The sequence below is a fragment of the Mustela erminea genome, chromosome 4 (genome assembly GCF_009829155.1).
Source record: "Mustela erminea isolate mMusErm1 chromosome 4, mMusErm1.Pri, whole genome shotgun sequence".
In the NCBI taxonomy this organism is placed as follows: Eukaryota; Metazoa; Chordata; class Mammalia; order Carnivora; family Mustelidae; genus Mustela; species Mustela erminea.
The window spans coordinates 104662654-104688090 of NC_045617.1; the positions used below are offsets into that span (position 1 = coordinate 104662654).

At 33.8% G+C, this 25437-nt stretch overlaps 1 protein-coding gene and 1 long non-coding RNA gene across 12 annotated transcripts in view; both read right to left on the reverse strand.

The window, feature by feature from the left end:
* The window catches only part of KHDRBS2 (KH RNA binding domain containing, signal transduction associated 2), a 601759-nt gene that overhangs the window by 354445 nt on the left and 221877 nt on the right, over nt 1–25437 (reverse strand). The window lies entirely within an intron of this gene.
* Nucleotides 658–11718, reverse strand: LOC116588804. The gene is made up of 3 exons (XR_004285096.1): nt 11709–11718; nt 6866–6867; nt 658–809 (listed from the first exon to the last, which is right to left on the reverse strand). It is a non-coding gene; the product is annotated as an uncharacterized LOC116588804 (long non-coding RNA).

The window sequence follows — 25437 nt, forward strand, 5'->3', positions numbered from 1 at the left end:
GAGGTACATGGGTGGCTCAGTGATTGAATGGTTGCCTTCAGCTCAGGTCTTAATACCAGGGACCTGGGCTCCCTGCTCAATAGGGAGCCTACTTCTGCCCCTACCCCCTTCTCATGCATGCTCTCTCTCTTTCTCTGTCCTAAATAAATAAAATCTTAGGAAGATGAAAGAAAGAAAGAAAGAAAGAAAGAAAGAAAGAAAGAAAGAAAGAAAGAGAAAAGTGACCACTTTCTGTAAGAATGACTAGATGGAAAAATACATATCAAAAAGAAGAAAAAGAAGCAGTACTGATTGCCAGGGACCTAATCAGTATGGAAGTAAGTAAGATGTCAGAACTAGGATTCAGAATAATGATTATAAATACACAAACTGGACTTGAAGAAAGCATAGACGACACTAGGGAATCCCTTTCTGGAGAAACAAAAGAGACAATATCTAATCAAGCTGAAATTTAAAAAGGCTATTAGTGAGATAATATAAAAAATGGAGGCTCAAATTGCTAGGATACATGAGGCAGAAGAGAGAATGAGTGATACAGAAGACAAAAGGATGGAGAATAAAGAAGCTGAGAAAAGGAGAGATAAACAACTACTGGATCATGAAGTGAAAATTTGAGAGAATGAATGAAATGAAACAATATTAAAATAATTTGGATCCCAGAAGAAGAGGAAACAGAGGGAGAGAGGAGCAGAAGGTATATTGGAGCAAATTATAGTGGAGCTCTTCCCTAATCTGGGAGAAGAAACAGGCATCCAAGTCCAGGAGGTACAAGGAACCCCCCTCAAAATCAATAAAAAGAGGTCAACACCCTGACATATAATTGTGAAACTTGCAAATTTCAGACACAAAGAGAAAATCCTGAAAACAGCTTGGGGCAAGAGGTCCATAACTGACAAGGGTAGAAACATTTGACTGGCAGGACACAGACCCATCAGGTCAGAAAGGAGTGGCATGATATATTCAGTGTGCTAAATGAGAAAAATATGTTTTCCAGCTGGGATGTCATTCAAAATAGGAGAGATAAAAAGCTTTCAGGACAAAAAGAAATGGAAAGAATCTGTGATCACAGAACTGCCCCTACAAGAAATATTATAAGGGATCTTTGGAGCAAAGAGAGAGCCCAAAAGTAACACAGACCAGAAAAGAACAGAGACAATATACAGAAACAGTGACTTTACAGGTAATACAATGGCACTAAATTCATATCTTTTAATAGCTACTCTGAATGTAAATGGGCTACATGTCCCAGTCAAAAGACACAGGGTATAAGATTGGATAAAGAAGCAAAACCTATTGATATGCTGTCTGCAAGAGACACATTTTAGAATCAAAGAACCTCCAGATTGAAATTAAGGGGGTGGAAATCCATTTATCATGCTGATGGACATTAAAAGAAAGCTGGTGTGCCAACCCTTATATCAGACAAACTAGATGTTAAGTCAAAGACTGTAATAAGAGAGAGGAAGGACACTATATCATAATCAAAAGGTCTGTCCAACAAGAAGATCTAACAATTGCAAATATTTATGCCCCTAACAAGGGAGCAGCTAATTATATAAGCCAATTAATAATGAAATTAAAGAAACACAGCAATAATAATACAATAATAGTAGGGGACTTTAACCCCACCCACTGCAATGAACAGATCATCTAAGCAGAAGATTAACAAGGCAACAAGAGCTTTAAATAACACTGGACTAGAAGGAATTAACAAATACTTGCAGAGCATTCCATCCTAAAGCAACAGAATACCTATTCTTCTTGAGTACACATGGAACATTCTCCAGAACAGATCACAACAGGGTCCATAACAGGGTCACAAATCAGGTCTCAACTGGTATAAAAAGACTGTAATCATTCCCTGCACGTTTTTAGACCAAGATGATTTGAAACTGGAACTCAATCACAAGAGAAAATTGGGAAAGAACTCAAATATATGGAGGCCAAAGAGCATCCTACTAAAGAATGAATGGGTCAACAAGGAAATTAAATATTTTTTTAAAAAATCCATTAAAACAAATGAAAATGAAAATAACTTCAAAACCTTTGGGATGCAGCCAAGGCAGTCCTAGGGAAGTATATAGCAATACAAGCCTTTCTCAAGAAACAAGAAAGATCTCAAATACACAATCTAACCTTATACCTAAAGAAGTTGGAGAAAGAACAACAAATAAAGCCTAAATCCAACAGGAGAAGAGAAATAATAAATATTATATTAGAAATTAATGAAATAGAAATCAAAAGAACAGTTGGACAGATCAATGAAACTAGGAGCTGTTTCTTTGAAAGAATAAAAAGATTGATAAAAGCTTAGCCAGATGTATCAAAAAAAGAGAAAGGACCCAAGTAAATAAAATCATGAATGAAAGTGATCACAACCATCATTGTAGAAATCTAAACAATTCTAAGATTATATTATAAGCAACTAGGTGCCAATAAATTAGGCAATCTGGAAGATATGGATGCATTCCTAGAGACATATAAATAACCAAAAATGAAACAGGAAGAACTAGAAAACTTGAAGAGACCCATAACCAGCAAGGAAACTGAAGCCTTAATCAAAATCACCCAAAGACAAGAGTCCAGGGCCAGATGGCTTCCCAGGGGAATTCTAGCAAACATTTCAAGAAGAATGAATATCGACTCTTCTGAAGCTGTTTCAAAAAATAGAAATGAAAGGAAAACGTCCGAACTCTTTCTATGAGGCCAGCATTACCTACATCCCCAAGCCAGACAAAGGCCCCATCAAAAAGGAGAATTACAGATCAAAATCCCTGATGAACATGAATGTAAAAATTCTCACTGAAACATTAGCCAATAGAGTCCAACAGTACATTAAAAGGATTATTCACCAAGACCAAGTGAGATTTATTCCTGGACTACAAAGGTGGTTTAAGATCCACAAATCAATCAATGGGATACAATACATAAATAAAAGAAAGGGAAGGATGCCTGGGTGGCTCAGTCAGTGAAATGTCTGGCTTTGGCTTGTGTCATGATCCCAGGGCCCTGGGATTGAGTCCCACAACAGGCTCCTAGCTCAGTGGGGATCCTGGTTCTCCCTCTACCTGATACTCTCCCTGTTTGTGCTCCCCCCCCCCCGATAAATAAATAAAATCTAAAAAAAAAAAATGAAAAGAAAAGGGCCCTGGGATTGAGTCCCACAACAGGATCCTAGCTCAGTGGGGATCCTGGTTCTCCCTCTACCTGATACTCTCCCTGTTTGTGCTCCCCCCACCGATAAATAAATAAAATCTAAAAAAAAAAATGAAAAGAAAAGGGCCCTGGGATTGAGTCCCACAACAGGATCCTAGCTCAGTGGGGATCCAGTTCTCCCTCTACCTGATATTCTCCCTGTTTGTGCTCCCCCCCGATAAATAAATAAAATCTTAAAAAAAAAAAAATGAAAAGAAAAGAAAGGACAAGAAAAACACGATCCTCTCAATAGATGCAGAAAAAAAGCATTTGACTAAGTACGTATTCTTTCTTGATCAAAACTCTTCACAGCATAGAGATAGAGGGAACACACCTTAACATAAAAGCCATCTACGAAAAGCCCACAGTGAATATCATTCTCAATGGGAAAAAACTGAGAACTTTTCTCCTAAGTTCAGGAACACGGCAGGGATGTCCACTATCACCAATGTTGTTCACATAGTAAATGTCCTACCCTCAGCAATTCAACAATAACAAAAAGATATAAAAGGCACCCAAATCAGCAAAGTAGAAGTCAAACTCTCCCTCTTTGCAGATGACATGATACTCTATGTGGAAAGAATAAAAGACTCCACCCCAAAATTGCTAAAACTCATCCAGAAATTCATCAAAATGGCAGAATATAAAATCAATGCACAGAAATTAGTTCCATTTCTATACACTAACAATAGCACAGAAGAAAGAAAAATTAAGGAGCTGATCTCATTTACAATTGTCCTCAAAACCTTAAGATACCTAGGAAACAAACCTAACCAAAGAGGCAAAGGATCTATACTCAGAAAACTATAGAACACTCATCAAAGAAATTGAGGAAGATACAAAGAAATGGAAAAACATTCCTTGCTCATGGATTGGAAGAACAAATACTGTGAAAAAGTGTTTGCTACCTAGAGAAATCAGTGCAATCCCTATCAAAATACCATCAACTTTTCTCACAGAGCTGGAACAAAGCCTAAGATCTGTATGAAATAATAAAAGACCCCAAATATCAAAAACAATGTTGAAAAAAGAAACCAAAACTGGTGGCATCACAATTCCAGACTTCAAGCTCTATTACAAATTCTGTAATCATCAAGATAGTATGGTACTGGAACAAAAACAGACACATATATCAGTGGATCAGAATAGAGAACCCAGAAATGGACCCTCAACTCTACAATCAACTAATCTTTGATAGACCAGGAAAGAATATCTGATGGAAAAAAGACAGTCTCTCCAACAAATGGTATTGGGAAAGTTGGACAGCCAGATGTAGAATAATGTAACTGGACTATTTTCTTACACCATACACAAAGATAAACTCTAAGTGGATGAAAGACCTCAATGTGAGACAGGAATCCATCAAGATTCTAGAGTAGAACACAGGCAGCAACCTCTTTGATTTTGGCCATAGCAACTTCTTGCTAGACACATCTCCAAAGGCAAGAGAAACAAAAGCAAAAATGGACAATTGGGACTTCATCAAGATCAAAAGCTTTTGCACAGCAAGGGAAACAGTCAGCAAAACCAAAAGGCAACCAGTGGAATGGGAGAAGATATTTGTAAATGATGTATCCCATAAAAAGCTAGTATCCAAGACCTATAAACAACTTAACAAACTCAACACCCAAAAAACAAAGAATCCAGTTAAGAAATGGGCAGAAGACATGAATAGACATTTATCCAAAGACCTACAAATGGCCAGCAGACACATGAAAAAATGCTCTACATCACTTGGCATCATAGAAATTCAAATCAAAACCACAATGAGATACCACCTCACAGCAGTCAGAATGGCTAAAATTAACAAGTCATGAAATGACAGATGTTGGTGAGGATGCAGAGAAACAGGAAATGTAAGCTCATATACCCACTCTGGAACACAGTATGGAGGTTCCTCAAAAAGTTGAAAAATAGTGCTACCCTACAACCCAGCAATTGCACTACTGGGTCCTTACCCAAAGATACAACTGTAGTGATCTGAAGGGGCACTTGTACCCCAATGTTTATAGCACCAATGTCCACAACAGCCAAACTATGGAAAGAGTCCAGATGTCCATTGACAGATTAATGTATAAAGAACATGCAGTATATATACACAATGGAATACTATTCCGTCATCAAAAAAATGAAATCTTGCCATTTGCAATGACATGGATGGAACTAGAGGGTATTATGCTAAGCAAAATAAAACAGAGAAAGACAATTATCACATTATCCATTCATATGTGAATTTAAGAAACAAAACAAATCATAAGGGAATAGAAGAAAAAATAAAACAAGACAAAACCAGAGAGGGAGAAAAAAAACGTAAGAGACTATTAATTATAGGAAACAAATTGAGAATTGATGGAGGGGACAGTGTCAGGGGGATTGGGTCACTGGATGATGGACATCATGGGGGGCACATGATGTAATAAGCACTGGGTATTATATAAGTGATGAATAACAGATCTCTATCTCTGAAACCAATAATATACCATATGTTAATTAATTGAATTAAAAAAAAAACTAAAATTCAGGGTTGGGCCTTCTTGACATTGCATAGTAAATATGATCTCTTTGTCAAATCTCGACACCCAAACCACATTGTCTTTATTACTGTAATTTATATGTTTTGGAATCACATAGTATTTACCCCTCTTCTATTTTTTTTCTAAATATGTTTTGCCTGTTTTAGGTTCTTTGCATTTCCATATGAATTTCAGAATAAGTTTACCATTGAAGAATTCTGGAACTTTGGGATAGTGTTGAAAATGTAGACTGGGGACATTGACCTCTTAATGAATCTGTCTACCCACAGCCATGGCATATTTCTTGATATATTTATGTTTTCCTTAATTTCATCAATGTAATTTTTTTCATCAATGTAATTTTTAATATATAGCTCTTTCAAATTTTTAATTATATTTAGTCCTAAATACTTCTCATTTATTCTGGTAGTGTAAATAGTACAGTTTCTTAATTTAAATTTCTGAATTGTTTTTTGCAAGAATTTAGAAAATGACTTTTGTATGTTGATTGTGTATCTTGCAATTTTTAAAAAAATATTTCACTTATTTATTTGACAGAGAGAGAAAAAAAGAGAGCAAAAGCAGGAAGAGTGGCAGGCAAAAGCGGAGGGAGAAGCAGGCTTCTCTCTGAGCAAGAAGCTTGATATGGGGCTAGATTTCAGGACTCTGGAATCATCACCTGAGCTGAAGACAGATGCTTAACAGACTGAGCTACCCAGGCACCCGTGTATCTTGCAATCTCATTATCTCACTTATTAGCTCTTGTTTTTTGTTTTTCTTTGTTTTTTTCTTCTTTTAACATCCCAGTAGAGTTTCTCAATAGCCAATCATGTTATCTGTGTCTAAGGGCCCTTTTACTACTTTCCAATCTGGAGGCCTTAAATAGTACTGCCCTACTGCATTGGCTAGAAATTTCTGTAAAATGTTGAATGGAAATGGTAGCAGCGGACATGGTATCTTGTTCTTAAACCTGGGGGGAGAAAGGATACAGTCTTTCAGGATTAAATATAATGTTACCTCCAGGTTTTTTACTGATGCACTTTGTATGATTGAAAAAGTCTGTTTCTATTCCAAGTTTACTGTATTTTTTTAATGTATTTGACAGAGAGAGAGAAAGCAAAGCAGGGGGAGCCCCAGAGGGAGAGTGAGAAGCAGACTCCTTGCTGAGCAAAGAGCCCGATGTGGGGCTCCATCCCAGGACCCTGGGCTCATGACCTGAGCCAAAGGTAGACGCTTAACCAACTGAGCCACCTAGGTGCCCCCAAGTTTACTATATATTTATTAGAAATGGTGTTAAGATATTCACAGATCGTTTTAATGCCATCTACTGAGATTATCATATGGGTTTTCATTCTTATTCTGTTTTGTTAATGTCTTTTCTTATTTTTTAAAAAATTATTTATTTGACAGACAGAGATCACAAGTAGGCAGAGAGGCAGGCAGAGAAAGGAGGAAGCAGGCTCCCTGCTGAGCAGAAAGCCTGATGTGGGGCTCAATCCCAGGACCCTAGGATCATGACCTGAGCCAAAGGCAGAAGCTTTAACCCACTGAGCCACCCAGGCGCCCCCATTGTTTTTTCTTATTTTGGTATCAGGGCAATGCTAGCCTCATTGAATGACTTGGAAAATAGTTCCTCCTCCTCAATATTTAGTTATATTTTATGCAGAATTGGTATTATACTTTCCTTATTTGATTGATAGGATTTACCCGTGAAGCAGCTTGGGCATTGAGTTTTTAGGGAAGGCCTTTAAGAACAAAGTCAATTGTTAGTTGATAAAGGGCTATCAGGCTACCTATCTATTTTTTAATGAACCTTAATGAAACTTTGGCAGCTTGTATCTTTCAAAGAATATTTCTTTTACACTGAAGTTGTAGAGTTCATTGACATAAAGTTGCTTTAACATTTTCTTATTTTCCTTTTAATATCTGTGGGTCTAAAATTTTCACCTAATCCTTGGATTTTGTTATCCAGTCTGAAGTAGATTGAAGCTGAGTAAGTGTATACAATCGGAAGATGAATTTCTAAAAGACAAAATACCAATATAAAATTGATGTTGTGGTATATAAATGATCATAGGATTATATTTTGCCTTGCAAATCTTTTTTCATTACTTTGGTTCACTGGACTAAAAAGTTTACTGAATGATACTCCCTCTCTCTCTTTCTCTCTCTGTATACATATATATTCTCTTTTTTAGTTATGGTCTTACTAGTGTATATAAATATATGAGTGTACTGTCAATTCAAATAAATATAGAACTGTTCATTTACATGACTGAAAGTGTAGGACATAATTCAAAGATCTGGATATTTTAAATGTGAAGATAAATTGATTTTTGTTTAAATCAATTTCATGACTACTCACTGCATAAGCCTAAGTGGTCAGATATATCCTTGCACTTTCATAAATCTTTTTCATTACTTTGGTTCACTGGACTAAAAAGTTTACTGAAGGATACTCTCTCTCTCTCTTTCTCTCTCTCTCTGTATACATATATATTCTCTTTTTTAGTTATGGTCTTACTAGTGTATATAAATATATGAGTGTACTGTCAATTCAAATAAATATAGAACTGTTCATTTACATGACTGAAAGTGTAGGACATAATCCAAAGATCTGGATATTTTAAATATGAAGATAAATTGATTTTTGTTTAAATCAATTTCATGACTACTCACTGCATAAGCCTAAGTGGTCAGATATATCCTTGCACTTTCATAAATCCTCTTTATACATTTAAAAGTTATTTCAGTTAAACTGCCATCAGCTATGTCCAGGTGACTTAATAGAATTTACTTTTTCTCCTTCCTAGAAGGTAATGAAGCCCTTGGGTCAAAGCTTATTTAATGTTTAATTTAGAACAGTCTTTATAGTCATCAAGATAACCATTTGCTTATGTTGTCTTCTGGACACTTTTAATCACATTCTTAAAATTAAATTTATCCTTTCCAATTTTCCCAGGAAATACAAAGATATTTTGATGGTGTAGACAAATTTAGATTTATGATTAAAGTCATGTGAATATTAAAGGATTATCTTTCATTTTTGCAAACTCCCTCTTTATAAAAGAAAACCTTTATATTGTATATTTTCCACTGACTTCTGAGACTAATCTGTAAAGAAATCTAATTCTTTCTCAAAACTGAAAAAGTATATAAACATTAAGGAGAACAAGGATACTAAAAAATATATACAATTCACCTCAATATTACCAAGTACTTTAAAAGAGCCTAATTTGGAATGTAATAATGCACCTTGCTAACACCTGAATAGGAAGAACTATGTAGTACAGTTTGTATAAATCATAATTTAGCTATAAAAAATAACACCCTGAACCTTATAAGAAAATAAAATGCAGTACTGAAGAATTTATGATTTGGACTGAATATGTAGAGGGAGTAAGTTTCCAATCTATTGAAATAGCATGTCTGTGACAGGATAATGAGTCATGACCAATAGCAGTCATCTACTTGCCAACCAAATGCACATTTATACTTCTTAATGTCACCAAAATGATGTCACCCCAAATGTATTAATATACTACATTTTCATCTTGAAGGTTAAAATGTAGGTGTAAGAAGTGAAATTCTAAAATGGATTAACACAGTACATCATATAATCCCTTCAAGTGTAATTTTAGTCCTATTCATAGTACAGAAACAAAATGTGAGTCTGTGGAAGGGAAAGGAAACTTTTGTAATGAAGAAAATGGAATTAACAACAAAATCTTCTGAAAGAGAATGGGCCCTTGAAGGAAACAGCTAAATGATATTTGGGAAAAGAGTTAGTATGCACTGTATGAAGGAAAGGAGAATTTATTCATGTGCTACATCAAATATCAGAAAAACTCTTAATCAGTTATTAGGATTTCACCTTGAAAAGGGATTACCTATAAGATTGGAAAATAAATTTCTCTTCATGAAATGAAAATGTTTAATTAGCCAACTTCAGTAGGAATTTATCATATTCTAAATATCCTCAGGTTTGCTAAGACTATAGGACTGTTTGAGTGAACCAATCTATCTGTATCAAAACAGTAAATCTAGAAAACGTTTATACCATTATGTTTCAATTCCTAGGTAACCACACATTAAATATATCATATTGGTCATCTTACTAGAAAGATAAAATTCTGGGCAAATTATTTTGTGCTGTATATTTAAAAAAATGATAGGAACAATTATAATTTACATATTGCTGTCTTTATTATCATTTGTAATTTTTCATTAGATTTTTTTCCATTTCATTTCATTTTGACTAAACTTATTGTCTTCTTTGGATTATTACCTCAGCTTTGAGGCAACAATCAATAACAAAGTCCACTTAAATTTCTGGATTCTCATTTAATCAACATAATCTTTCTATAGTGTATGCATGGTATACATATTTTTCTATCAGATAATATTTGCTTTATTCAGAATTCAAGTTCTTTATTTTTGTTCTTTTTCTGCAATAATTTGTCCTGTCATATTGTAGCAAAAAAATTATATGTTAGCTCTCAGAATGCTGGCAACAGCTTTTGCAATGAAGTAGCATAAAGCCATCATTATAATTAATTTCCAAGAAAGACATTTTAAAAGCCTGGTCAAGAGGGTAGGCTTCTATGGTCTTAGAAATACTGGAGAAGGCTCTACATGGGATATGGGAAACAATAAATATGCAGTATCATCAGTACCTTCAAAACAATGTGTTGCATTTTATCTTAAACTGGAGATCTAAGGAGGATTGGGAGAATATATTTTTAAAAATTACTTTCTAGTGTGTGTGTAAGAAAGATTCATAAAAACTTGAGTACATTGAAATGTGTGTCAGATTGTCAAACAATATTAATTTGCCAGGCAACTTTTGTCTACTTCAGGAAATAATGTGGGCATATATTTATATATCTTTGTGGAATTGATACAAAATAATGAAATCTGATGGTAAGAACACTTATAGCAGATTCAGGTCAAATGGTCTTCAGTTAATGTTGGCTCTGGAACAGATGTTCTTTATAAAATCTTAATTGATCACAAAGACCACTTTGCTTCCCAGTATTTGTTTTTCATTATTAATTGACATTATCCACACTTTTGTTTCTTGTTTAGCTGTAAAAATGTGCCTTAAACAGCACTTTATTTGAAAAAAAAATTTACTCAAAAATTATTAATTTTGTGACTATTATTTTTGAAACGATTAAATAAGTAAATATATGATAATTTTAGATATTAAGGAAAAATTATGTTTATTATCATACATTTACTGCTAAAGTAAGGTAACAACAAAAACCATCAAAGGAAATAAATTTATTGTTTCCACAACATTTTGCACCATTATGTAAAATAAATTTTCAGTCAGCAATATATTTATAATATGAATGAAGTTAGAGTAAGACTATAAACATAATAAATTTGAGAATATTTTATATAATCAATAGTATTCTTTGCATATCTAAGTAAATCTTAAAATTACTTACAAATGCAAAGAATTCGTGCTGTAAAATGTAAATATTGCTACAAAAACCAAAGATCAATTTTTTTTTAAAGATTTTATTTATTTGATAGAGAGAGAGAGATCACAAGTAGGCAGAGAGGCAGGCAGAGAGAGAAGGGGAAGCAGGCTCCCTGCCAAGCAGAGAGTCGGATGTGGGGCTTGTTCCCAGGACCCTGAGATCATGACCTGAGCAGAAAGCAGAGGCTTAACCCACAGAGCCAGTCAGCTGCCTCAAAGACCAAAGACCAATATTTTTTAACCTTATATTCTTCCGTTGTTCTTTAAAATTACACCATTAAGTTTTTAGAATCTATTTAGTTATTTGCAACTTCAAGGCACTAGATTATTATTTGAGTTTATTGACTATATACTTTTACCAAAATAATTTGTTGAACATGCACATCTTATATTAAAAAAAACACAAAGGGGCATCTGGGTGGCTCAGTAGGTTAAGCTTCTGCCTTAGGCTTGGGTCATGATCTCAGGGTCCTTGGGATCGAGCCCCCACATCAGGCTCTCTGATCAACAGGGAGCCTGCTTCCTCCACACCCCCCCCCCCCCCGCCTGCCACTCTGCCTGCTTGTGATGTCTGACAAATAAATAGATAAAATCTTTTTAAAAAATAAAAAATAAAATAAAAAACACATAGATGAGATACATGTATATAATTCAATTAACATATTATTGAAGTAATATTAATATCATTCTAAAAAGTTTTTAAAAAGCTTTATAATATTTACTTTCCACTCCACCCATTGATCATCTTGTGGAACTCTCTATTTTTTTTCTTAAGTAGGCTCCATACCCAGCATGGAGCCCAGCATGGGGCTTGAACTCATCCCCGAGATCAAGACCTGAGCTCAGATCAAGAGTCAGAAACTTAACCGAGTTACCCGGGCACCCCAATCTTGTGTAACTCTTAAGGTCTGTATGCCTACATGCAAGGAAACTGAAGCACAGACTATGAAAATTCCTTTAAATAATTTTTTTAAGGAAACCATAAATTACTGAAGTTTTGCCATATTTAAACCTATTTAAAGTCATAACTTCAAAATTGAAATGACTTAGCACAGATACATTTTGAAGGCAAAATATATTACTACAGCAATTTATCAAGGTAAAATAATTTATAGACATCCATCTTTCTAAATGAGAGGTCATTAATCTTTACTAGTTATATTACAAACATAATCATTTTTTTCATTATTTAAACTATGTTTGTCATATTTTTTGAATTGATTATCAAGGAATCTAATTTCTCTGAACTTTTGAGCTTTTATTTTTTCATCATTCTATTTAATTGTAGCCCTGTAATGTAATTTAATGTAAATGCTCTCTCCATTGTGGCAATGCAAAATTTCCTGTAACAGTAACCCATTAGAGTATATTAAAAGTATTTATCATGATCCTCACAAATACCAATAATACTCAAATATAAACCTGGGATACATAACAATTAAAAAAAACAATTAAAAAAAAAAAACCTCTCTCCATTTGTCTATATGTAAAAAAGCCAGAATAACAATTAAACTACAGAATAAAATAAGAATTTATTTTACAAAAATCAATAAAATATTAAAAATTAATCATTTTCATACCTAAAAATAAAAATAAAATTGAAGGGCAAATTTCTCTAAATTTGCCAATATTGTCAAATTCATGTACTAAATAAAACTAAAATTTAATTTTGAAATTTAATTTTGTCCCTATGCAGTTTCATACTCTAGAGATAGTCTGGCAATGGTATACAATTCTTCTAAAAGTCTATGCTAATGAAGATTTAAATTTTATTGTTTCAGACATCACTTTTAAATTGGCATGTTTCCCTTAATCATTTATCTCAACTTTACTACTATAATTGCTTACAAGTTCCTCTTCCTAACTTTTAATATTACATGAAAGAAACTTTAAAGATATTGGTGTCTTTCCATCTATGGGAAGAGTATTTTATAATTACCAATTACCACTTTTTACCTTCAGAAAAGCATTTTATAATCTTATTTTTGGATTAAAAAAACTGTTCTTCCACATATCTACATTTATTCTCCCAAAAAGTGTATCTCTATCTTAGTATGCATTTCTAAAGGATGGAGACTTAAAAAAAAAAATAACTACAATGCCATCATCACCTATAAAAATCAACAATACAACTTTAATTTCAATAGTATCAATTTAGTGTTCACTCATTCATTTGTAATTTTTTTACATTTTTGTTTCTTATTTTGAAAATTGAAATTAGGTACACACATTGTGATCAGACACAATGTTTCCTAAGTTTTTTTTTTTTTAATATATTTCTATGTTGTCTCTCAAACTGTCTCACTTCCTCACGTCTTTTTCTTTAGAAGATACCAAGACCCTTTTCCCTGGTACTGTTGGGACAGATGAGCCTTTGCTTATTATATTAACGTTATGTTGCTTAACATGTTCCTCCCTCTCCTATGCTTTATATAAATTTTTAATTAGATCTAATGGCTTGATAAAAATCAAGTTTTTTTTTTTAAAGATTTTATTTATTTATTTGACAGACAGAGATCAAAGTAGGCAGAGAGGCAGGCAGAGAGAGGCAGGGAGGCAGGCTCCCTGCCGAGCAGAGAGCCCGATGTGGGGCTTGATCCCAGGACCCTGGATCATGACCTGAGCTGAAGGCAGAGGCTTTAACCCACTGAGCCACCCAGGTGCCCCAATCAAGTATTTTTCATAGGTGGAATTGTATGCTTCTATCACGAAATGAAAAATACATTGTCCTTATTGATGTTCAAATTGTCCCGTCTTTAACAGAGGGAGCCATTTTGAGTTGGCTTCTAAGACTCTCTGTACCTAAACCTGAAATAAACAGATATCCTAATTTCTATTATGACAAGATGTTTCAAACTCAAAGTTTATATTTACCTACTTATGTTTATGTTATATTTATATTTCCCATTTCTTACATAAATAATAGAATTATATATATAATTTTCTTGGCTGTGCTTTGGTCACTTACCCATATATCATAAGGATAACCCAGTAAACCCATTACATTTGTTCTCTACAGTAAATTACTCAGAAAGGACTTATGGCAACAATATTTCATTAGTTGTTGTGCATTACTAAAAATTTTAGCATTTTATGTATAAAATGTTAGTATGGCTGAATAAAAATTCCTGGTTCACGTTATCTTTCCTTAAACATCTGATATATGTTAGTTGATTATCTCTGGCAAAAACCATTGTTGAGATAGTCTAATTTTTTCTCACCTCATATAAGTGACTTAGTATTTTTGCTTTCATGAACAAAGACTTTTTTTTTTTAAGTCTAATTATTTTTATTAGGCTATATTTAATACCTTATGGCCAGTTTCCCAAAGTACACGGTGAACACTTTCTGTACATAGTTACAAGTCTTAATTTTAGTTACAGGAAAATTTCATTCTATTATGGCTTTTTATTCTGTTCCTTTGCTTAGCTTTTCTTTTTTGAGAACTCCTACTGTACATATGGCAGAATTCTTCACTTGTATTCTATATACATCACCCCTCAAATTCTGATCAGCTCCTTCTCCACTTACATTCGAATTTAAGAAATTATTAGTTGCTCTTTTGTTACTCTTTTTAGAATTTTTAAAAGTGTAGTTGATATAAAATGTTATATTAGTTTCAGGTGTACAGCACAGTGATTTAATAATCTTACTGATGATTCTATTGTTTTGTTTCTTTTAATTTACTCTATTTCTGAAATTTGTTTTACTTTTATTAAAATAATTTCATCAGTCCTGTCATCTCTCTTTATGAAACTCTCTTTTCCCCAATTAAATAATTCTGGTATTATTCAACACTTCTCTCTCTCTCTCTCTCTCTCTTTTTTTTTTTTAGTTTGCTATTAAATATGTGATTACATGTTTTACTTATTTTGTGTGCATGTCTGTTTTCATTTTCATTTTGAGGCTTCATCATCTATTTCTTAAAATAGCTCCCTATGAATGAAATGTAGCCAAAATCCTTTTCTGTTGCTCATTTTTAAGTGAGGAGAGATTTTCTTTACTGTTTAGTATGTGGAGTAAACACTACCACCCCCTCTTTTGTTCCTTTTCCAAAGGGATAAAAATTACAGCCTCTTGCTTTCTGAAATCTACCTTCTCTGCTTAACGATCCATTTAATTTAAATACTCCATTTATTTTGCTCTTTTCTTCCTTGCTCTGTCTGGGGCTATTCTTGCAGCTTCTCATTGTGTGGCTCTGTCTTAGAATTTCAAGAGTTCATAGAACCTAGATTTTTCTAGTATCTTCAGATCTTCAAGTAGATTCAATGACTTCACCCATGAATCCAGGTATAAAAACACCTCTCGAGGTTCAGCTTCTAATCTTAGATTCACCTGACAAAATACTGTTACTTGGGGATATTCCTTTTTTTGTGCCATCAGACACCACATTGTTTTTTTCTGCTTTTCTCCCACAAATGCTGATATCACATGGCTCTCGTAGCTTTCATTACTTTATCTCTACCCACCTGCATTTTGGGGTTTGTGGAGGATAGCTGTCACTTAGTTTTGGTACAGATGCTGATTTATTTGTGAGTATTTTGGTTTCTATATCTTATTTATATTGTTTTTATTTATTTTCTCTCTTCATATATTACTTACATTATATTTATCATATATCTATTATATTTATCATGATCTTTTGTCAGAGCTTCCAGTGATATATTTTTATTGTACTTTTTAAAGTATCAGGACATGTGTGCTTGCATATGAGTATGTATGTGCAACATTAGACTAGTAATGCTTACTGGAAACTTATCTTTTTTTATATTTTTTAAAAAGATTTTATTTATTTATTTGACAGACAGAGATCACAAGTAGGCGGAGAGGCAGGCAGAGAGAGAGAAGAGGAAGCAGGCGCCCCACCGAGCAGAGAGCCTGATGCAGGGCTCAATCCCAGGACCCTGAGATCATGACCTGAGCCAAAGGCAGAGACTTTAACCCACTGAGCCACCCAAGCACCCCTGGAAACTTGTTTCCTTAAAGACATTAGTAAATAACCTGCCTAAATAAATTAATATTCAACTGAGGGTTGCTAGACGGGAAATGGGGGGCATGATGGGCTAAATGGATGATGGGTATTGAGGAGGGCATTTGTTGTGATGAGCACTGGGTATTATATAGTAAGTGATGAACCCCAAAATGTACTTCTGAACTAATATTACACTGTACATTAACTAGAATTTAAAAACTCAAAACTAAAAAAAAGTTAAAAAATAAATAAAATAAATAGGTGTTCAACTCTTAACTAATCACTTGGGCAGAATGTGAAAATTTGCTTGTCAACACATGGGAAAATTCACAAGACCCTCTGCTTTCAAGTAGTAACACATATCTTCAAGATAACCAAGATTGAGAAGTCAGAATTTTAATTTTTCTCTTGTGTCTTGTTGTTACTTGCTCTAGTCTACATCTAGAATTCTGTCAAATTATTTGGACAAACAATAAAAATGGTAACATATTATGCACAGGTGGATTTTGGGAAACTATATCCTAAAACTAAACAGTTAACAATCCTCCAATAAGTTAGCCATGGTCATGAACTATATTATAATTCCACTAAGTCTGGGTAATAATGCCTTGTAGTTTAGAAATTTCATATAATAATTATCCAAATCTTATTTTTGATAGCACATACTTTAATAATGTTAATATGTAAAAAAAAAACCTCATAACTAAGTTTTAGTTAGTAGGTACAATAAAATATTTGGGATAGCAATAATAGTTTTTGTCAACATTAATATGTTGACATATTAATGTCAACCCATTGGCAATTATTACTTCATATTTGGGAAAGAAGAGTTTTTGTTTTGTTTTTGTTTTTTAATATGGATGATGTATAGCCCTAAAGAAAACCTTCAGATAATTTACAACACATGCCTGATTTATCTAACATCCTTCTTATTAAACTATTTCACAGAATGAATCAACATTTTCTGAGTAAACTATACTTATCATCTACTATAATGTCTAAAAAAATTATGAATATCTTAACATTATGAAAAAACATAACTAGTTTTAGAAATTAATTTGTAACTCCCATGCAATAGGCCACGAGAGACAAACATTCTCCAGATTAATTATCTAAGTATGTCTATCTTCTATAACATAAAATACAAGGTGGTTCATCTGCATTCAGTACCATCAATGCAGCACAAAGAAGAAAAAGATCAGAAATCTAACAGCAAAGATGAAATAGGAATATGGCATCTTAACAGACTTGTGGATTTTTATAATTAATCAAGCGCTAAGATTTCCCCTGGTAAAGCAATTATATGAGATATGATGTGAAGCTCATGGATAATACCATCTATATTTATAGATATTTAATATAATTATAGATAAAATTCTATCATTATTATATATGGATTTTGCACATTTATTTACTTTTAAGTGAAAATGTATATGTAGATGTAAAATTATATACTAAAAAATTAAATTCTTTGATTGAGAGAAAAACAGATATTATCTTTGAAATAAACCCTCCATCTTCCCTTAGAGGAAAGACTCCTTAGAGTCCCAACAAAAAGAGATACATTGAACTTAATGACTAGAGTTTAATTTTACAGTAGAGGAGAAAAGAAGAGAAAGCAGAATTTTTTTTTGGAAGAGCCACAAGAGATTCACCACTAAACTGACAGAGTTGAGAAATGGGAAATCTGTTTTAACATCAGATGCGAGGGAGGAGATGAAGACTTTTAATATCACCACTCTTGTGCACCGGCAATAAAACAGGGTTCTTGCAGCATCTGTTCAAAATCTGATGTAATTCTTTGGTGAGTATTCCCTTAGAACAATATAATTTCCTAAAGTATCAACCCTAGAGTGTGCAAGTCTTCAGAGAAGGTTAAATTTTCCTCTCAGTTATAGAGATTTGAAAATGCCACTGCTAATTACATGGAAATATTAGACACTTCATGAATCAATTTGGTAGAACTATTTAAATTGATGCAGATGGCTTCATTTATCTAACAAATCTCATCTCTCTGACTAGGGAATCAGAATCTCCAGTTTGCATCTGAACTCTGGTATCCTAATTTAGGGTACTGCTGGAAAAAAAAAAAATTCTCTAAACCTTAATTTAGAAATGATTATTTGCAGAATGAAAAATGAATAACTAATAAAACAGTCTTTCATAGAACTAATAGATGTTACAAATGTCAAGTAAACCATACCAAAAATTGGAGAGTAAATATACAACCAAGACTTTCGGAGTACTTCTTTCTGACTTTCTTAAAAATATATAGTCCTGTGACAAATACATTAATGAAAAAGATTATGTAAATGTCCTACTGCTTTAACTTTCAATGAATAATTCCCAGATTCCCTATTGTGAAATCGTAGCTCCATACAAAGACATATATGAATCTTCAGAGCAGCCTTAGTCATAATAATCTATCTAAATTACCATACAATAAATGGATAAACAAGTTTTGGTGTAGCCACAAATGGAAAATGTCTCAGTGATGTAAAAACACAAACTACTGATACATTCAACAACACGATTATCCTCAAAATCGTTATGTTAAGTGAAACAACTCAGAAGCAAGCCTGTATGCAGTATAAATCAATTTCTGAAATTCTAGGAAAAAGTGAAGGATGATAACAGAGAGCAGATCAGTGGTCTTCAGGGACCAGGGTATGAAATGAGGCCCAGAGGAAATTTTTGGTGTGACAGACGTATTCTTTATCTTGATGGTAATGATACAAACATGACTATACACATTAGTACACTTAAAAAGGGTAGATTTTCACATATGTAAATTATACCCGAATAAAAGCAAGGCAAAAAAATATGATCCAGGCCTGGTGATTTAAAAAACAGAATAAAACAATGGTTAGAGGAAAAATACCTGCACTAAAACGACGTTTGGCTTATAACTGTAACAAGAATTCACAGCAACGTGGAAGAAGGTATTACATGTGCTGCTAAATATATTGTCATCAATTTCTTGACTTCTAAAACTATAGAGGGATGAAGGAGTGAGAAAAACTCTTTCCTCCTAAAAGGGAAACTGGGCTCTTAAGACAGGAAGATTTCCCAAAAGTGCCCATGCTGCTTCTACTCTTCTCCCAAGGATGGGACTAGACTGGCAAAGTGATTCCCTCACTTCTCTGCACGAGTTCTCACAAATGCAGACAGCTGTTAAACCCCAACATAAAGCCTGCCAACTCAGGCATGCTGAGCAAAGGGTGCTCCCTTCTCTTTTTTTCATCCATCCAGGGTACACACTGCATGTAATATAAACAGTACAGAAGATAGATAAAAACATTTTCACAAATCAGTTGTATCTAAACTACTCAGTTTTATAGAGGTTAGATCGTGATGAAGAATCATGGTCAACTCAATGTTACATCCTGTAGGTAATTTTATGTTATTTAAAGTAATTTGGGTCTGTTCTCTTCTTATCTTGGATATAACAGTTTATGAAACAGTAAGAAAAAACTTAGTAAGTTCTATTCCTCTCAGTGTTATGGTTCCTTGAAATTAATCTGCTAGTTAAGCAAGATACTTAAGCAAGATACTTTCATGAAAACTGGTCCTCATCTTTATGTTTTCCTTTTTACCTCTAATAATTAAATATTTCCTAGTAATTTCACAGGAATCTCAAGAAAATTACTGTCTCTTGGGGAACAATATATTTTGGTTATAAAAATTAATGAGTTAAACTAGCATCTTTACCTTCTCTGCCAACTCTAAGATTATATAAGCCAATATATATATGCGTGGGTACATGTATGCTATAAAAGCACATATGCTACACCTCCAATCAGTTCAGTGAAAATTAAGACAACCCTACAGTCACCTTAATAAATTAAGGATTACTCAAGTTTAATTTCTATGTTCCAGCAAATTATTATGCCAAAGATACAGAGCTGCTAACAAACATAGTTTTGCCTTATCTGGAGACTTCCAGAATGATGCTGTGCTCCCCCACCCCAGGTACATGTTACCTTTGAACCGTGAGCCATGACCATATGGCCTTAGGCAAGTTGAGGGGTCAGCCTCAAAAAGTATTTTCCTTTTCTAGAGAGACTTTTCAGTTGTAAAAGTCTCTTCATTTAGTCACTAATAAGACAATAAATAGTATTTTTATAGGCCTTCAAAAAAAGTCCATATATTATGAAATCTTCCTTAAGACAAGTTATAATCAAGGTGCCTGAGCCTTCAGCTCAGGTCATGATCCCAGAGTCTTGGGATTGAGTCCCACATTGGGCTTCCTACTCAGCAGGAAATCTGCTTCTCTGCCCCTCTCCTGGCTCATGTGCTCTCTCTCTTTCTCACTGTCTTTTTAAATCTTTTTAAAGATTTTATTTAAAATCTTTAATTTTAAATAAAATAAAATCTTTAAAAAAGATCAATGATGGATTGAACATAATAAAGAAAAGAAAAAATGGAAAAAAAAGATATATGATAATCAAAATAAAAGTTTCTGCATGCTTTAAGATTATTATTGTTATTATTTTTTTTTAAATGTGGATATCACTTTTAATCTAAAATGGTATAGAATTGAGATCCTGGAAATATTAACTCAGCACAAGGTAGACTATGTCTGTTCAGTTGATGGTCTTACTATTTTATTTTTTATTGTTTATGCTCCTGGTTTGGTAGTAGTGACTGTTGACTTGGTTTGATTTAAGTAAATATGATATTGGTGGTGCTGCTGAGGAAATAAATATCTCTCACACCTTTCGAAATGAGAGCTACTCCACATTCAAACGCTGGAAAATTTTTTCTGACTTTAAATTATTTTAGGTTTAAAATTATTTTTTAAGGTAGACAGGTGAAAGGAAGAAAATTAAGAATGACTGGGGAAAACATTTCCTAAAAATGCCAAATAATTGAAATAAAAAAATTTGTCAAAACATACAAAAGGAAGAGAAAACAGCCTACTATTGAGAAAGAGGAAACAGCAAACAGTGTATAGAAAGCTTAGAAATGTGAATATGAAAGCTTGTGGAGACACTCCAAATTCTCTAAATGAATCGCTACATTTTGTTTGCCCTTTTTTTTTTTTTTAACCCCATAGTGATCCTAGAATTGTAGATGTTAGCAATTATATACCTACCTATACATTAGGCATGGCTTATCTGGGATAAACCACATGCAGAATACTGGCATACGTTCACAGTTTATCTCAAAACCCTGACCTCAAAAAGCAAAAAAATTTAGATGTTAATATTATCAAAAACAAATGCCATTTGCACAAAAAATATACAAAACAATATATATCTTTGCAGATAACATTGTAAAACTAAATATATTTATAAGAAGTCGAGGTGATTTCTGGTATTTAGGTAGTAAGAAAAACATACATGGAAGTGTTTCCTATATAGACAGTTGGTGTGCTTTCTCTGGTAACTAGCTTTGGTGCTGGTGACAAACAGTATCAGACAATTAGAGGCGCAGTTCACAAGAGAATGCCTTGTGAATGGCATCCCTGGAAGTATTCAAAACTTTGTCCCAGCTACTATAAGTCAACTGGTGCAACTGACTGTGTTCATAGCAAAATATATAAAATTTCCTTTGTATCCTGGGTTTTTCATTTTTCCTCAGTCTTTTTGATTTTACTTTTGGTGAACCAGTACACACAGAAAGCAAACGTGAACTCAGGAACATAATCCATTAGGAAGGAGTTTGCCTACTTTGTCCTTCTTTGGGCTCTGTACAGCATCATGAACTGTAACCAGAAAATACAGCTCTCTACTATTTATCAGGGGATGTTAAGAGCTCAAACAAATTTTCGAGTATTCACAACAACACTACTGAACTGAGAATGACTCAGATATTTATGACTGATAAAACTAGAGTACTATTCAACTTCTGAATGAATTATGAAATTAAAAGAAAAACAATAAAGAGAAAACAGAATACAAAGTCAAAAACATCACTGCAAGAAATTCAGAATCTGAATTAGTGCTGATAGTGTACTTGAGTTAAGTGCGGGATTTTTCACTGTAACATTCCCACTCTGGGCCCATTATCCTCTTAACTGTATCTCCGAATTCCCCACACTGTGCTAGAACAAGTAGTCCAAGCTTCTCCTCAGAGAACAAGGCTTATACTGGGGTCAAATTCTAACCATTTAGAACAAACATTTAACACACCATGTTTCTAAAAATGTATAAATAATACCCTTTCTTATCAAAGGCTTTTTTATGAGTATAAATATCATTATTTAAAACGTTTTTTTAGATAACCATTCTTACTTGGTTTGGCATTAAAATTATCCATAAAATGAAAAATGCATGATTTTTCATAATGAGCAAAATAAAGTTATTTAGGAATTTTTCTTTCTAATATCCAATTCTGTGAAAGCAATGGTATAGTCATATGGGTCTATTGGACCCAAGTATTTATTTGGCCTATTATATAGACCCAAAATATTCATTGTCTATTCATATGGGTCTATTGCTTTGGTTATTCATGTGTCTACTGGAATTTGCAATGTGTAAGCAAAGCAAAGGTTGGGTCCAATTTAAAAACACAAAGCAGCATTAATACTTAAAATATTTATATATACATATATATGTATATATGTGTGTGTGTGTGTGTGTGTGTGTGTATAGAGAGAGAGAGAGGTCAACTAAGCATATATTTAGCACTAATACAAAATACATTCATAATATGTAAATGTGTATCAGTAAATGGAATCACATTAGCATTCTTCTTAGAAATTTTTCCCTAACATAGGAAACTGGTAAAGAAAGAAAAGAATGTCAATGGGTCCCTATATAGACTGCAGGTAATCTTCATGGTGGTATATTTTATAACTTGATCCCTTATGTATTTTCCACCATCTATAAGAAATGTAAGAAAAGAACGATGAAGCAACAAGCTCAGTTAATGTTCTCAGAACAAAAATGCTGTATGGTCCTCCTTTTCTTGGCTAAGACAAATCTTTAGCCATCTGACTTGGTCAAAAAGAGAGACTAAGAAAGAAAACTCTCCTAATCTTGGTTTGGGGCAATAGTTGCTATATGGTGCATTTCTATCTCCTTCTAGGATCTATCTAACATCCCCGATAAAATGCTGGAGCACTCGCTTTGTCAGGTTGTAATAAAGTTAAGAAGCTTAACAGAGAAATTAGAATTACTTGCCCAATTAACCTTGAGTCTCATGTTATTAAAGCAGACATTCGAAGGTACAAGGACTTCTAAGTCCAGCCTTCCGACTAGCCTAATACCTTTTAGGTCAAACGTTCTGGAAATCTTTGCATTGTCTTTCTTGGAAGTCTCTTCCCTTACTGGCAACTTGGAGATAGAACTTTGGCATATGCTTCAAAATAAGGTGTAAGTAAATAACAAAAATATCAAAACACCTAATACAAAAATCCCCACAAAACCGCAGAATTCTTAAAAGTCTTTAGTAATTGCCATGAGAGGGCAGTAGAAACACAAGAAGAGAACAAATCCAGTATTTGGACAATGGATCACAATGTTGAGAATCTTTGCATTTTACAAATAAAATTGTAGGAATGTGTTCCAGCTGTCCAGTGTTAGATAAATAACCATGCCAAATTTAGTTGCCTAAAATAACAACCATGTTGTTATTATGACGATGCGCATGGATTCTGTAGGTGAGACATTTAGACAGAGTACAATGGGGATAATTTGTTTGGCTCCCAGAGCCTGGGGCTGCAGATAGGAAGAATCAAACAGCCTGTGGTCACTCAGATCGCTAGAGGCTGGAATCATCTGGAGAATTCTTTACTTTCAGGTGTAACGGCTAGCCTGGGATAACTCAATGGTGGGCTCCATTGGAAATTCCCACTGGTACCTATCCAGGGCCTTCCTCTCTGTAACACTCTGGCTTCCTCACAGTGGGAGGTAGGGGGCAGTCTTAAGATTGTCAGAATCCTTACAAGGCAATTCAGAGTTCCCAAAAAAGACAGAGTTCTTGTAAATGAGGCAGAAGGTGCTCTGTGTTTTCCCACCTACCCTCAGAAATCCTGAAGTGACCCCCTCCTCGCAGTCTTTCTGTTACTAGCAAGCCACTCAAACTATCCAGATTCAAGAGGAAGAGAATTAGACCCTACTCATCTTTCTCTAAAAGAAATGTCAAAGAATTTGCAGCCATGTTTAAAACTACCACAGAATATGTTATTTAAAATATTTCTAAGACATCCTCAGTCCCTTTCTATACTGGAGATACCTCATTTGAATTTTGGTTGCAGTATTTTGAGGTGGACAGTATATCTCAGAGCAAAAAGGGACAGGCTTTCTCAGTGGCAGGAAGGAAATATACTATTACAAATGTATATTAATACAATAGACTTATAAAATGTAAAATATCTAGAAATGTTCCTTCCTACATTCTATTTAACAGCTTAATAAATAAAAATTTCCTGCACTGTGGTGTGAGAGATCTTGATTCTGCGATTCCCTTATTTCACTTCTTACCGGAAACACGGGTACAGACCAAATAATGAGTGACAAGTGGCAATGAAGGAAAAACTATTATACTAGTAACTTTAAAAGATATATTTTTTGTACAGTATCCTTGGTTTATGGCCGAGACATTAGGTCCTTGGAAGTTTTCTAACAGCAGGCTTCAATGACAAGAACCATTATAAATTTGTGTAATTGTAAATAAAATCAAACTAGAGGAAAGTAATGATTTAAGGTAACACGTAACTTTGATTCACAACATACAAAACATTGCCAGCTCACGCTTTGTCATTGAAGCTTATGAAGAACTGAGCCCAGACAGGTTTGTGGCATTTTTTTCCTTTTCATTCTTTGTCATCCACTAAAATGAATGACAAACTGTACCTAAGAGGGTTGAAGATGTTAATGTAAGAGATGATTTCGCACTAGTATCATGATCTATTTCACTCTTCAACTCAAACCTATTTTCATTGTTTGGTCCCCTATAGCTGAAATAGATCATAGGTTGAAACACCCTTGTGTTGGTCTATCATTGAAACTAGTTTCCTTGTTTTCTCACAAAACACGTATTTGCAGCATACTATTCCTATATCGCATGCACTACTGCGCTACCCTTCAGGTGGGACCGCTCAGTCTGTTACTCTGATTTCTCAACATGCAGATCCAAGAAACAGAAGAATGCAGTGAATAAATCAAAAATAAATTCCCACCTATCTGTAATTTCTCATCTACTCTTTTTGTCCTTCACAAACTCAAGTGATACTTAAACAAAAGTAACATTTATTCCGGGGTGCCTGGGTGGCTCAGTTGGTTAAGCATCTGCCTTCAGCTCAGGTCAAGCATGAT